The following is a 14,982-nucleotide window of genomic DNA, read 5'->3' as shown; positions in this document are numbered from 1 at the left end:
GTAATATATCACCAATCACTTAACTTGTAATAAACTGCGATTTCTTGAGAAGACCTGGCGCAGCACTCCCGAAATCGCTCTCCCGAACCGTCCGCTGCTAGCCGCTTTAACGGACGCAGGAAGGCGCGCCGATCTACCGTCTCACGGCGTCGCAGCTCGCGCCGGCCAGACCGATGTCCTGGGTTGACTCCTGTTGCTCTCGTGTCGGCCACGAAACCACTACCCCTGGCTATACGGCGCGGCCCACTGGACTCACGTAGCGACCTCACATGCGCCGACGCTCAAGACGGACAAGTCATCTTGTGACCCAGTGCGCGACCGACCAACCGATCGATCCAACCGCCACAGATCATTGCCTGCACAAACTCCAGCAGACTGGCGGCTAACACATACTAGCACTCCGGACAAATGCGAACGAGAGACAGACCAGCAACTGGTGACGCGAGATTGACTCAGCCTCACCCCGACTGACCAACTGACCAGACTCCCCGAGACTGACACTGACCAGCTGCCGAGCTCATAGCACCCCTGAAATGCACGTGAACAGGCAACTTTTCCACTTTCCCACCACAGGGAGACACCAAAGCTGCGATTGCCACAGCGGCGCCACCGCCAGAAACGGAGGGCGACTGCTTTACACTACGGTCTGCGGCGCGCTCTTCAAAACAGCAAATTTTACCACTGCTCAAAATGATTACAATCGCAGAAAACTTGGATGATTTATTGAAGAGTAAAATCTTCACAAATCGACAAGCTGGTAACACGCTGGTTCATCTCTGGGCCTTATGCAAGCAGTTATTCGCCTTGAAATTTAAAGTTGATGGATGCCCCCCTGAGCGATATCTTGCCACATTCTGTCCTGTTGGCACGTCAGATGGTCAAAATCCCGAGCAGCTTGTAGGGCCCTGCCCATACGGCTCCAAACATTTCCAATTTGCAAAAGATCTGGCTGCCTTGCTGGCCAAGGTAGGGTTTAGCGATTACGAAGACAAGCAGTAGAAACCCCCGCCGTGTGCGGGCGGCTGATGTGTGAGTCCAGGATGGCTTGCCATGAAGGGCAACAAGACAGAGCGTAGAATATCTTCGAAGTACCGCTGTGCTGTAAGGTTGCCCCGGATGGCAACCGAAGGGACCCTGCTGTGAAATGATACCGTACCCCGGACCATCAGACCTGGTTGTCGGGCCGTATGGCGGGCGGCTGTCAGGTTCGTTTCCTACCGCCGTCTGGGGCATCTCCAGAAGTAGCGGAGGCCGCCGAAGATCGTCTTTAAGGTCGGAGATCTCTGCTCGAGTGGTAATTAAAAGGAAACCTCGCATTGCCACGTGTTACATCTCTCACCGTCTTTGGAATTGTTTCGAGTCCGGACCGCCAGAGTGTCAATCGATGGAACTGCTTCTCACAAAACGCTACTCCCGTGATTCCGTCTGGTTAACCACTACCTTGCGTCCTATCATCCATTACAGGAAAACGTTGCGTCACTCTCCCTGTGTCTGTTTCTTAACCAGCGAGGTGCTCTGCGACATCAACGTCTGTCTCTTTCTAACATATACTTTATTTACGTGAGTCAATGGTGGCAGGGTTTGCATTATGCAGGTATTTGTTTTTTGCAGAATCAAAACATTTGGAAGTGCGTCACGTTTTCATAGGTCCGGGACTGTGGGTCCCCTAACTGTCTTCAAGATGCTGATCTCTAGCTTTCAGTGCTTTCTGGTGAAACGGCCAGCTTTCTGTATTTAGAGTACAGTGGCACCTTCTGAAACAGGGCGGTACACCTCACTCCATTTCCAGGTCAGAAGTGTTTTCGCCACGAGTTCGTGCCATCGCAAATGGAATCTATGTTTCCATACAAAGCCTGACGTTACCTCCCCCCTAGCAGTTCCCTCTCAGAGATCCGAATCAGGGACTAATCCAGAATGTTTTGTGACTGGGTAGACTGTAATGAAAGTCTATTCAGGTGCAGACCACATGGCATGTGGATACACATTGTCTCCCTTTAACGTAGCGGTTTCCATTGACTTATCACGATACTGTCGATCATTGCTTGCTATTCTGCCATTTGGTGGCAGTTTCTCATCCAAGGGCAGGAAGGTGCCTCTTTCTTCTAATCCACCCTCTTTGGGTGGGCCACTGGTACAACGAGGGTGAATCCTTACGCCAGAAGTCTTCGGCCGCCATTGCTGACGACTTCTGAATAAACGTTAAGCTGTGGCTGGGATGAAACGCAGTACGCAGTACTTTCTGGTTATTAGTCAAAGACGTCCTTATATCACGGCTACAATAATTGTGTGCAGCGGAAGAGTCCTTCGGGTTGTGGATATGTGAACAATTTTCAGTCGTGCTTATTAATGGCATATTGATTGAAGTTGTTAATAATGTAACATTATTCTGTATGTTTCACGCAAAATAATAACAGGAACTTACTGCATTACACTTTCTTAATTGCAAGGGATATTGTTCTGTGAGATTTTAGTTTGATACAAATGCATTTTCCTTTTTATAATCTCAGTTATTTTCTTTTTATTAACGGTCTGTTTATTCAGTTCGGCGGTAGCTGGACTACTGCTTTACAATAACTTTTTACTATGCTTCTGATTTGCTGCTGTTTCGTGGACTGGTTAAACAGGGCCAGTGGCTCTCTCTACAGTGATTCGCTGTTGTTGTTGTTGTCTTCAGTCCTGAGACTGGTTTGATGCAGCTCTCCATGCTACTCTATCCTGTGCAAGCTGCTTCATCTCCCAGTACCTACTGCAACCTACATCCTTCTGAATCTGCTTAGTGTACTCATCTCTCGGTCTCCCTCTACGATTTTTACCCTCCACGCTGCCCTCCAATGCTAAATTTGTGATCCCTTGATGCCTCAAAACATGTCCTACCAACCGATCCCTTCTTCTAGTCAAGTTGTGCCACAAACTTCTCTTCTCCCCAATCCTATTCAATACCTCCTCATTAGTTACGTGATCTATCCACCTTATCTTCAGTATTCTTCTGTAGCACCACATTTCGAAAGCTTCTATTCTCTTCTTGTCCAAACTAGTTATCGTCCATGTTTCACTTCCATACATGGCTACACTCCAAACAAATACTTTCAGAAACGACTTCCTGATACATAAATCTATATTCGATGTTAACAAATTTCTCTTCTTCAGAAACGCTTTCCTTGCCATTGCCAGTCTACATTTTATATCCTCTCTACTTCGACCATCATCAGTTATTTTACTTCCTAAATAGCAAAACTCCTTTACTACTTTAAGTGTCTCATTTCCTAATCTAATTCCCTCAGCATCACCCGATTTAATTTGACTACATTCCATTATCCTCGTTTTGCTTTTGTTAATGTTCATCTTATATCCTCCTGTCCATTCCGTTCAACTGCTCTTCCAAGTCCTTTGCCGTCTCTGACAGAATTACAATGTCATCGGCGAACCTCAAAGTTTTTACTTCTTCTCCATGAATTTTAATACCTACTCCAAATTTTTCTTTTGTTTCCTTTACTGCTTGCTCAATATACAGATTGAATAACATCGGGGAGAGGCTACAACCCTGTCTTACTCCCTTCCCAACCACTGCTTCCCTTTCATGTCCCTCAACTCTTATAACTGCCATCTGGTTTCTGTACAAATTGTAAATAGCCTTTCGCTCCCTGTATTTTACCCCTGCCACCTTTAGAATTTGAAAAAGAGTATTCCAGTCAACATTGTCAAAAGCTTTCTCTAAGTCTACAAATGCTAGAAACGTAGATTTGCCTTTTCTTAATCTTTCTTCTAAGATAAGTCGTAAGGTCAGTATTGCCTCACGTGTTCCAACATTTCGACGGAATCCAAACTGATCCTCCCCGAGGTCTGCATCTACCAGTTTTTCCATTCGTCTGTAAAGAATTCGCGTTAGTATTTTGCAGCCGTGGCTTCTTAAACTGATAGTTCGGTAATTTTCACATCTGTCAGCACCTGCTTTCTTTGGGATTGGAATTATTATATAGTGATTCGCTGTAGACGGCATTAACTGATTGTGTTTCTCTTTTCCAGGTAAGTGTCCCGAGGCGCCTGCTTTAACGCGCGGCAACAACTGCGCTCGGAGCGTGGCGCATGCAGTGGTAAGGTGAGATGAGTCGGCACGCAAGGTTGGTGAGTGAGACAGACAGAGCGAGAGAGAGGGAGAGAGAGAGAGAGAGAGAGAGAGAGAGAGAGAGAGAGAGAGAGAGAGAGAGACAATGAGATGAAGTCCGCTTTAGAACTGAGCTAGTAGTGGCGCCGAGCCCACGAGACACACCCTCGTCATGGCGTCGGTGACAGCACGAATACCACCAGTGCTGGCGTCTCCCTCAGCACGTGGTCGTGCTGTCGTACAAGTCACTGGTGTAGATGTGATGTAATCAAGCTACCAAATACGTTATCTGATTTGGCTCCCTGCCTCTGAGGATATTCACCTCTTGTACCCGGCTTACAAATGAGTCCAGACTATCCACACTCCCTTTTCCACCTACAGTGACACGGAGATGAAGTGGTATTCTGCTGGGTGCCAGGGCACATGGGAGCTGTACTTGGAGATACCTGTCTGTTGAGACATTGGATCATGTTAGACCCTCTGAGAGAACTCACAAGTGCCGGTGCTTTACAGGTACCTGTACACCCCCATTTAACAGGAATCTGACTGCAAGACATGAAGGCTTCCCGTTTAGGATACAATGAAACGAATGTGGTACGTCTTTAGAGACTCTGTGTAACATATTTACAATTTTTTAACATGTCATTTTTTTTCAAACTGACTGTAGGCTAACTGAGAATGTTATGTATTTTGTAGTTCTCAGCAAAAGTGTGAGAGTAAGAATGGGACAGGATGAATCCGTTTCCCGTTTCATTTTTTAAGACAATTTTACATATTTAAAGTTCATTACTCTCGAATTATTCCAGCAAGTGCGTTGATGACCTCCATCTTGAACATACATACAATCGATCGAGTGTGTGACACACACAGAGAGAGAAAGAGAGAGAGAGAGAGAGAGAGAGATGGGTTAGGCAGGGAATAAGAAATGAAATACAAAAAGATATACATATTAAGCTGAAAACTCCTGGCGCTACTTTGGGTGAGACCAGTTGAGCCTTGATGACTGTGGCACGGAGCAGGAACCGCTCTGCGACGGCATGAACATCAGCCGTCCCTGCCCCGTGCTGCCGTCTCCAACAGTCTTAATGGAGTAACTGCCCTCAAAATCATCTCACACAGATAGAAATAGACTTCATTAAAAATTTTAATAGTGGTTTCTCACCGCTGTTAGTTCCACGAACAAGTTAAATCTGTAGGAAGTTCTGTTTTCTTAGTCGAATCTCAACGATGTCTCCACAGATAATTTATGAGAGACTGATGCCCCAGTTTTCTGCTTAGTCCTTGACTCGTGTGGCTTCTGTTGTGTAATGTATTTCGGGGGAAGAGGAAGCGAAATTACGAGAGCTGAAGTTGTTTTTGTGTGTCCACAATAATAGTACCCTTTAACGGTTGAAAGAGAAGGAAGAAGAAAGGGAGTTTATAATTTGTCATGCCGTTACGTACAGGGTTTTCAAAAATGACCGGTATATTTGAAACGGCAATACAAACTAAACGAGCAGCGATAGAAATACACCGTTTGTTGCAATATGCTTGGGACAACAGTACATTTTTAGGCAGACAAACTTTCGAAATTACAGTAGTTACAATTTTCAACAACAGATGGCGCTGTGGTCTGGGAAACTCTGTAGTACGATATTTTCCACATATCCACCATGTGTAGCAATAATATGGCGTAGTCTCTGAATGAAATTACCCGAAACCTTTGACAACGTGTCTGGCGGAATGGTTTCACATGCAGATGAGATGTACTGCTTCAGCTGTTCAATTGTTTCTGGATTCTGGCGGTACACCTGGTCTTTCAAGTGTCCCCACAGAAAGAAGTCACAGGGGTTCATGTCTGGCGAATAGGGAGGCCAATCCACGCCGCCTCCTGTATGTTTCGGATAGCCCAAAGCAATCACACGATCATCGAAATATTCATTCAGGAAATTAAAGACGTCGGCCGTGCGATGTGGCCGGGCACCATCTTGCATAAACCACGAGGTGTTCGCAGTGTCGACTAAGGCAGTTCGTACCGCCACAAATTCACGAAGAATGTCCAGATAGCGTGATGCAGTAATCGTTTCGGATCTGAAAAATGGGCCAATGATTCCTTTGGAAGAAATGGCGGCCCAGGCCAGTACTTTTTGAGGATGCAGGGACGATGGAACCGCAACATGGGGCTTTTCGGTTCCCCATATGCGCCAGTTCTGTTTATTGACGAAGCCGTCCAGGTCAAAATAAGCTTCGTCAGTAAACCAAATGCTGCCCACATGCATATCGCCGTCATCAATCCTGTGCACCATATCGTTAGCTAATGTCTCTCGTGCAGCAATGGTAGCGGCGCTGAGGGGTTGCCGCGTTTGAATTTTGTATGGATAGAGGTGTAAACTCTGGCGCATGAGACGATACGTGGACGTTGGCGTCATTTGGACCGCAGCTGCAACACGGCGAACGGAAACCCGAGGCCGCTGTTGGATCACCTGCTGCACTAGCTGCGCGTTGCCCTCTGTGGTTGCCGTACGCGGTCGCCCTACCTTTCCAGCACGTTCATCCGTCGCGTTCCCAGTCCGTTGAAATTTTTCAAACAGATCCTTTATTGTATCGCTTTTCGGTCCTTTGGTTACATTGAACATCCGTTGAAAACTTCGTCTTGTTGCAACAACACTGTGTTCTAGGCGGTGGAATTCCAACACCAGAAAAATCCTCTGTTCTAAGGAATAAACCATGTTGTCCACAGCACACTTGCACGTTGTGAACAGTACACGCTTACAGCAGAAAGACGACGTACAGAATGGCGCACCCACAGACTGCGTTGTCTTCTATCTCTTTCACATCACTTGCAGCGCCATCTGTTGTTGAAAATTGTAACTACTGTAATTTCGAAAGTTTGTCCGCCTGAAAATGTACTGTTGTCCCAAGCATATTGCAACAAACGGTGTATTTCTATCGCTGCTCGTTTAGTTTTTATTGCCGTTTCAAATATACCGGTCATTTTTGAAACACCCTGTAGATACCTCGCTGTGACCTGCTACTTCACGTACTGTACTTCTTGGAACTTTTCTCATCCGATGAGCGCTCCGTATATCACGCACTAAATGCTCTCTGTTGCCAGTTTTCCACAACAAAAAAATGGCTCTGAGCACTATGGGACTCAACTGCTGTGGTCATTAGTCCCCTAGAACTTAGAACTACTTAAACCTAACTAACCTAAGGACATCACACACATCCATGCCCGAGGCAGGATTCGAACCTGCGACCGTAGCAGTCGCACGTTTCCGGACTGCGCGCCTAGAACCGCGAGACCACCGCGGCCGGCCTTTCCACAACAAAGCGTCATTCAGCTACTGCAGTGTATACAGCAGCGCACAGAAGCTGATGCAACCAGAAAAATCATTCAGCAATTGGTGCGCAGAAACCTCAACCGCGCCGTGTCCTACCCTAGCCGTGGCAACAGTGCAGTGCCACGCGACGCGATGTTGATCATCGAGTGATTCTGATTACACTCCAGTGAGGTACTGGCAGCGACCTAGCCTCCGCAATAAATAAATAATCTAGGCATTCACACGGAGAGATTTAGCGAACCCCTGAGGAGCTAAATCAGGATGGACGCGCGGCAGCTTCTCTCTTCCGAGTGAGAGTCCATGAGGTTAACGACGGCTTCTGCTTAAGAATGAAAAGTGGGTGAGAAAAAGTTTGCAGACATTAATATCAACATTAAAGAAATCTATCACGGACTGGATTTACCTTATACAGGGTGTCCCATGAGAACGATCAATATTCGGGGATATGGCAGGAACGATCATGCGAAGCAAACAGGTGTAGCACACATGACATCGAAAAGGCTTACTTTACGAGTAATGTGCACTTGTTAATTGTCTGTAAAACACACATCTTCTATTCAACAGGCGCTCCTAGTTGTCAAGGTATGAATTTTAGAGCCCTTGTTTAATGGAGCACTTTTTATTGTTTTGGTCCATATTACCTGCTCCCAGTCGGCCGGAGTGGCTGAGCGGTTCTAGGGCCTTCAGTCCGGAACCACGCGGCTCCTACGCTCGCAGGTTCGAATCCTGCCTTGGGTGTGGATGTGTGTGATGTCCTTAGGGTAGTTAGGTTTAAGCAGTAAGTTCTAGGGGACTGATGACCTCAGATGTTAGGTCCCATAGTACTCAGAGCCATTTGAACCATTTTGGACCTGCTCCCAAAATATGGAAATCGAAGAGCTTGCAGTAGAAGAGATTTATTTCACAATATGGAAGATGCAGAATTGTTCATAGCTTTTATGGTATGAATATTAAAGCCCATGTTCATTACAATTTTTTTCTTGGAATAACGGCATCTCTCATATCCCTAGATATTGAACATTCTTCCAGAGACACACTGTATATCGTGGCTTCACTGACGGTAGTACAGTTGCAACCCCAGTTGAATGACTCTTCGCAACTAATTCACAGTTCTAATTGTTTGTCCAGTTGCGTGTGTTTTCAGGTTCACAGTCGAGAGAACAGTACAGTAGGGTGCATATGTACCCTCAGCGGAGACATCTTTTTCTGTCACCCAATTGCTCCTAATGTTCAGTCACTCCCGACACAAAAATTCGGATTGTTTCTCTGTTCCTCACTAGCAATTCCGAATCCGAAGTTACGTACCATCGCAAGGCGAAAGTGCAAGCAAATAGAGTTTACATGCCGCGTCAGCATTACAGACACATTCGGTACGTGAAGGTGTCGAGGAAAATAAGTGTGTTCCATTCCTCGCTCAGGGCCGCTTCGTGCTGCGCCCCTGTAATCTTGTGGGCCCACACGAGGGCCGTGCCGTTGAACTGCTGACAGCCTGCGTGCAGTTGCTGAGGTACGGAGGCGCTCTGTCACGGCGGTGCATTCCGTTGCGGTCGCTGAGCGCGCGCCCGTTGCGTAAGCGCGCTTTCCTTGCCTGCAGCGTAGCAACAGAAGTCTCCCAGCCACGTACTGACAGCGGGCGAGGGCGCGTGCTGAGGACGCCACTGGCCTAGCACTACGGAACGATCTCGTTATATTTAGCAGCGAAGTTCACATTTAGAACTGCGAGATACCGAGGCGGTACAGATGTAGTATGCAAATAAGTTACGCACGGGAATACTTGCGATAACTGTTGCTTGAATAAGAATGCATTACTCACACTAGTAATAGACTTTAATAGTGTCAACATGTTATATGCCCTGTTCTCGAAATATAACTCTAATAGTCTTTGTAAATTGAAAATAAAATCTCAAATTATCCTGAACAGATAACGCGGGGAATGAGCTCTCCTACGGAATTCAGCTCTCTTTTGGGTGACCGTGACAGGGCTCTCTGGGAGCAGATAACGCCGCCCGTCCATCCAGATTCAAGTTAACTGTGGGATTCCCTTTATAGCTCAAAGCAAATACTAAGACGGTCCTTTTGATACAGGACATGAAACTTCCTGGCAGATTAAAACTGTGTCCCCGACCGAGACTCGAACTCGGGACCTTTGCCTTTCGCGGGGAACTGCTCTACCATCTGAGCTAGCTAAGCATAACTCACGGCCCGTCCTCACATCTTTACTTCTGCCAGTATCTCGTCTCCTACCTTCCAAACTTTACAGAAGCTCTCCTGCGAACCTTGCAGAACTGGCACTCCTGAAAGAAAGGATATTGCGGAGACAGCCTGGGAGATGTTTCCAGAATGAGATTCTGTAAAGTTTGGAAGGTAGGAGACCAGGTACTGGCTGAAGTAAAGTTGTGAGGGCGGGGCATGAGTCGTGCTTGGGTATCTCAGATGGTAGAGCACTTGCCCGCGAAAGGCAAAGGTCCCGAGTTCGAATCACAGTTTTAATCTGCCAGGAAGTTTCATATCAGCGCACACTCCGCTGCAGAGTGAAAATCTCATCCTGATACAGGACATGTGTGTTATATTCCCACGCCGGCCGGACTGGCCGTGCGGTTTTAGGCGCTACAGTCAGGAGCCGAGCGACCGCTACGAGCTCAGGTTCGAATCCTGCCTCGGGTATGGATGTGTGTGATGTCCTTAAGTTAGTTAGGTTTAATTAGTTGTACGCTCTAGGCGTCTGATGACCTCAGAAGTTAAGTCGCATAGTGCTCGGAGCCATTTGAACCATTTGTATTCCCTCAATGCCTGTAAAAATCAAAGTTTGTGCTCAGCCTCGAATGACTGTAGTATTCTCGACAGTACTGGCGTACTGCTAACATCCGCAGTAAACTTGACACACCTCTGCCGTAATATCTGCGCAATGAAATAAGACTAGCGGACGTCTGTGTCGTTCGTCATCGTCAAGTTAGAGATTAATTTCACGTCACTTCACTACCGTTTGCCTATCGAAGCTCAAATTGCTTTGAAACTCAATATGTATTATTCTTGTAATATGTACTGAGGATAACACCATCGGCAGTATTTACCGGTCTTATTCATACGAAACCCGTTTCGATGTGACAGTAAATCATCTTCAGGTCCTTCGATTCAGCAGACACATCGTTTGTCATATTGCACAAAATATTCTACCAAAGTACCTATAGATACTTCTTTTTTAATGATCCTACATTAAAATTTCCAGTTACATACATGCATGTGACCAGCATAGTATTAAAACCTTAATAAAAAATAAGAACTATAGGTAGCGTTTACACTCTATCATGTTTGTAATTACTGCGATAAAATCAAACATCCTCCAATATAGATGTATTAGCAGACAGGAGCAGTACATATACATTGGGTTAATCATTGGGCTCTAAAACCTACTAGGCTACATCAGTCTTAGGAGCAGGACGGTATTCTTTTTGTGTCAGTCACATAAAACAGTTCAAATCCTGCAGTCCTTACTGTATCACTTACACGGGGTGGACCTAGACGTATTATAAAACAAAATGTAACATATAGTTAAGATAGTTAAATATTTTAAGCGTATGATGAAAAATGTATCCATTATTTACAATGCAATACGCTGTTTATTATTTCCATTCACTTTGCCCAACTAAGCCAAAATGCGATCTGGTATAAGAGTCATACACCGAGGTGTACCGAGACAGAAAGACGCTCAAGTAATCAGGCAACTGAGAGAAAATTGTATACCTGCCATCTGTAACACGGTGTAGATCCATGTAAGTAAACAGTATACTCATTATGAGCATTAGCCGCAAAAGGCAGATTCTAAGTTTCGAATAACGCCCAGGCACAAAGTTCCAACACGCCAGGAAGCTAAAATGCGTCGGACATTCGGCCGCAGAGTGGAGGATCCAGTCTGACAAACCTTACATCGATTTGACGCTGTCTACAATCCCCTGTCGCGTATACTTTTGAATTCAGCGTTAATTGTTGCATCCTGCGTTTTAGTGATCTGCCTTATCTGCTGATATCTAAAATTGTCTCTGCGATTCTTAGCTTCCGGCATCCGTTCGACTATAGCGTTCAGCAAAAATTAGTGTTGTAAATAAGTAGCCAAATATTCTCTTTCTCATATTCGCTATATTCATTATTGGCCGTGTTTTCAAAGTGCCTCCTTGCAGAACTTCTGCGTTAGTTACGCGATCTCGTAAGTCTTTTCCTGTAACATTAAATTTGAGTAGTTTCTGATCGCTTCATTGCTGGTCGCTATACAGAGCTATGCTCTGAATGTAGCCCACCATTTACTCTTCTGGATTAAATTTTTTGATATTATCACCGTTTCTGTTTACTAAACGATCTTTCGCGTAGCGCAATCCTTGCGACTATTTCTTCCTTTAATCATCCTTCTCCGCTACACAGGCACATTATTCACAGAAAACATTCGTCCTCTCAGGTCAGAAATAGAAAAGGGTAACACGGTATTAGTAAACTACAGGAGGATCACAACGGTACTTCGGAACGTAAGTAACTTTTATTGAACGCTGCAATACACTTCTAGGTGACAGATACAAGGCACTACTTTTCTACGCAGTTACAAATAACGGTCTGAATATCCTGCCAGTTCTTAATTTCCTCGACGACAGCAATCGGCTCTTTGGTCACAGAACCATTCGAGCACCGCTGCGTGTACATTTCGATAGTCATAAAATCTAAGACTGCTGCGATCAGTTCCTCGACCGCACGGAGTTGCCAACTGCGATCGATGCCGCCGACTTTCCTTCTTGGTTCCATGTACCTCACACACTCACACGGTGAATCTATGAGCAGTTTCGGCCTTTCGGACAAAAGGCTCTAACTGTTCCGTGGTCCTCAACTACGGAGTACGTTTACAGTTTCCGCAGCATTTCACTTCCAACCTGTGGTGCACCTGTCATCCGTACAACAGCAGAACTGTGTGTCCAGGAAATCCAGAACAAGCACTCTCCTCTGACCTCTCGTTATGCAATGGTCCTAGCGTCTGGAACTACACGAGTAACTTATTTTCTGAGGGTACGTAGTTTCAGTTATTGCAGGTGTGATACCCAGATAGTATTAGAACAGCAAGTTGGTTGAAACTGGAAGTGAGTAGCAACAAAATGCAAAATGCAGAGTGGAATATTTACCGCAGGAATGAGTTAGACGCCAGTGATGGCGGCGTACGTATTGTAGTTAAGAACTCGTCAGTATCTAGTGAGATGGTTTAGATTCCGCTTGTGAAATAATCTGGGCGGAGTTGAGCATCAAAAGTGGGTCAAACATGATAATAGGATGCCTTGATAGAACGCCTGCGTCAGGCGCTGTAGTGACAGGTAAGTTAAGAGAGGAGTTGCAGAACACTGTGAATAAATTTCCTCATCACGCTATTCTAAGAGGGGGAGACTATAATTTGCCAAGCATAAAATGAGAGAGTAAGGTGATGCCAGCGACAAGGATCGTGTGACATTATTGTGAATGTTTTGCTCGTAAATTACTTGGAGGATACAGTCAGAAAATGAACAAAGGGACGATAATCTTATAACGCCCAGCAACAAACATACCTGAACATTTCGAATCTCTTTACGTGATCATAATACCGTAATAGTATCAATGACTAAAAGTATTACAAAGAATGCGAAGAAAAGTAGGAAAACATTTTAGTTAGTAAGATTGGCAGGTTACAAATCGCATGGTATCTAAGTTGATAACATCAACTATTCAGTTCTGAGAACGAAGAAGTGAAGCACAGATAGATAAAATTCAAAATCATCGTTCAATACGCCTTAGACAAGTACGTTTCGAGCACTGTTTCAATGGTTGGAAAAGGCGCACTGTTGTTAAATGCTACGGTGACAGAGACAACTACCTGGCAGATTTAAGAGAAGTTAAACCAGCACAAGTAATCTATTTATTTATTAATCCATCATATACAGCGTGAACCAGAACTCCACCGAGAAACTATCAGAGTCGGTAGTGTGGCCAGAAAAAGGAAAAAAAGTCCAGTAAACTTGTGAACTAAAATGCACAGTTTAAGAGCTATGAGCACTTTCTCAACTTCGCCAGTGTGAAATAAACCTCGTCTACTTAACAGGTCTTCGTAGCTCTAAAACTTTAACAAGTTTACTAGACATTTTTTCTGTGTTCTGTGGTCCATAGCACTTCCTCCCAAAGTATGGAACGCAGGAGAACATGTGTGTTTCACAGTGTAGCAGAAGTAGTACTCATAACTCTTACGGAATGCATTTTAGACGCCATGTTTATTACAACGTTTTTGTTTTTTTTTCCTATCCTACCGTATCTGTAAGTTTGTCAGTCGATTCTAGGCTCGCCCTATATACACTCCTGGAAATTGAAATAAGAACACCGTGAATTCATTGTCCCAGGAAGGGGAAACTTTGACACATTCCTGGGGTCAGATACATCACATGATCACATTGACAGAACCACAGGCACATAGACACAGGCAACAGAGCATGCACAATGTCGGCACTAGTACAGTGTATATCCACCTTTCGCAGCAATACAGGCTGCTATTCTCCCATGGAGACGATCGTAGAGATGCTGGATGTAGTCCTGTGGAACGGCTTGCCATGCCATTTCCACCTGGCGCCTCAGTTGGACCAGCGTTCGTGCTGGACGTGCAGATCGCGTGAGACGACGCTTCATCCAGTCCCAAACATGCTCAATGGGGGAGAGATTCGGAGATCTTGCTGGCCAGGGTAGTTGACTTACACCTTCTAGAGCACGTTGGGTGGCACGGGATACATGCGGACGTGCATTGTCCTGTTGGAACAGCAAGTTCCCTTGCCGGTCTAGGAATGGTAGAACGATGGGTTCGATGACGGTTTGGATGTACCGTGCACTATTCAGTGTCCCCTCGACGATCACCAGAGGTGTACGGCCAGTGTAGGAGATCGCTCCCCACACCATGATGCCGGGTGTTGGCCCTGTGTGCCTCGGTCGTATGCAGTCCTGATTGTGGCGCTCACCTGCACGGCGCCAAACACGCATACGACCATCACTGGCACCAAGGCAGAAGCGACTCTCATCGCTGAAGACGATACGTCTCCATTCGTCCCTCCATTCACGCCTGTCGCGACACCTCTGGAGGCGGGCTGCACGATGTTGGGGCGTGAGCGGAAGACGGCCTAACGGTGTGCGGGACCGTAGCCCAGCTTCATGGAGACGGTGGCGAATGGTCCTCGCCGATACCTCAGGAGCAAAGGTGTCCCTAATTTGCTGGGAAGTGGCGGTGCGGTCCCCTACGGCACTGCGTAGGATCCTATGGTCTTCGCGTGCATCCGTGCGTCGCTGCGGTCCGGTCCCAGGTCGACGGGCACGTGCACCTTCCGTCGACCACTGGCGACAACATCGATGTACTGTGGAGACCTCACGCCCCACGTGTTGAGCAATTCGGCGGTACGTCCACCTCTCACTGTAGAGGAACGTCCAGTTCTGCATTTCACGGAGCGTTAAATGTTAGCGAGTCAGTTATGAATGCACGTATTTCCCAGTAACAGTATTCAGGATACTAATGCGGATTCCATG

The 14,982-nt window shown here is 46.0% G+C and overlaps 1 protein-coding gene across 1 annotated transcript in view; it reads left to right on the top strand.

Annotated features, from left to right (window-relative positions):
- Window positions 1-14,982, top strand: part of LOC126277972 (treacle protein-like) — a 1,047,714-nt gene that overhangs the window by 353,237 nt on the left and 679,495 nt on the right. The window lies entirely within an intron of this gene.

This window comes from Schistocerca gregaria, chromosome 6 (genome assembly GCF_023897955.1).
Source record: "Schistocerca gregaria isolate iqSchGreg1 chromosome 6, iqSchGreg1.2, whole genome shotgun sequence".
Taxonomy (NCBI): Eukaryota; Metazoa; Arthropoda; class Insecta; order Orthoptera; family Acrididae; genus Schistocerca; species Schistocerca gregaria.
This window is presented reverse-complemented; position numbering and strand designations above follow the sequence as displayed.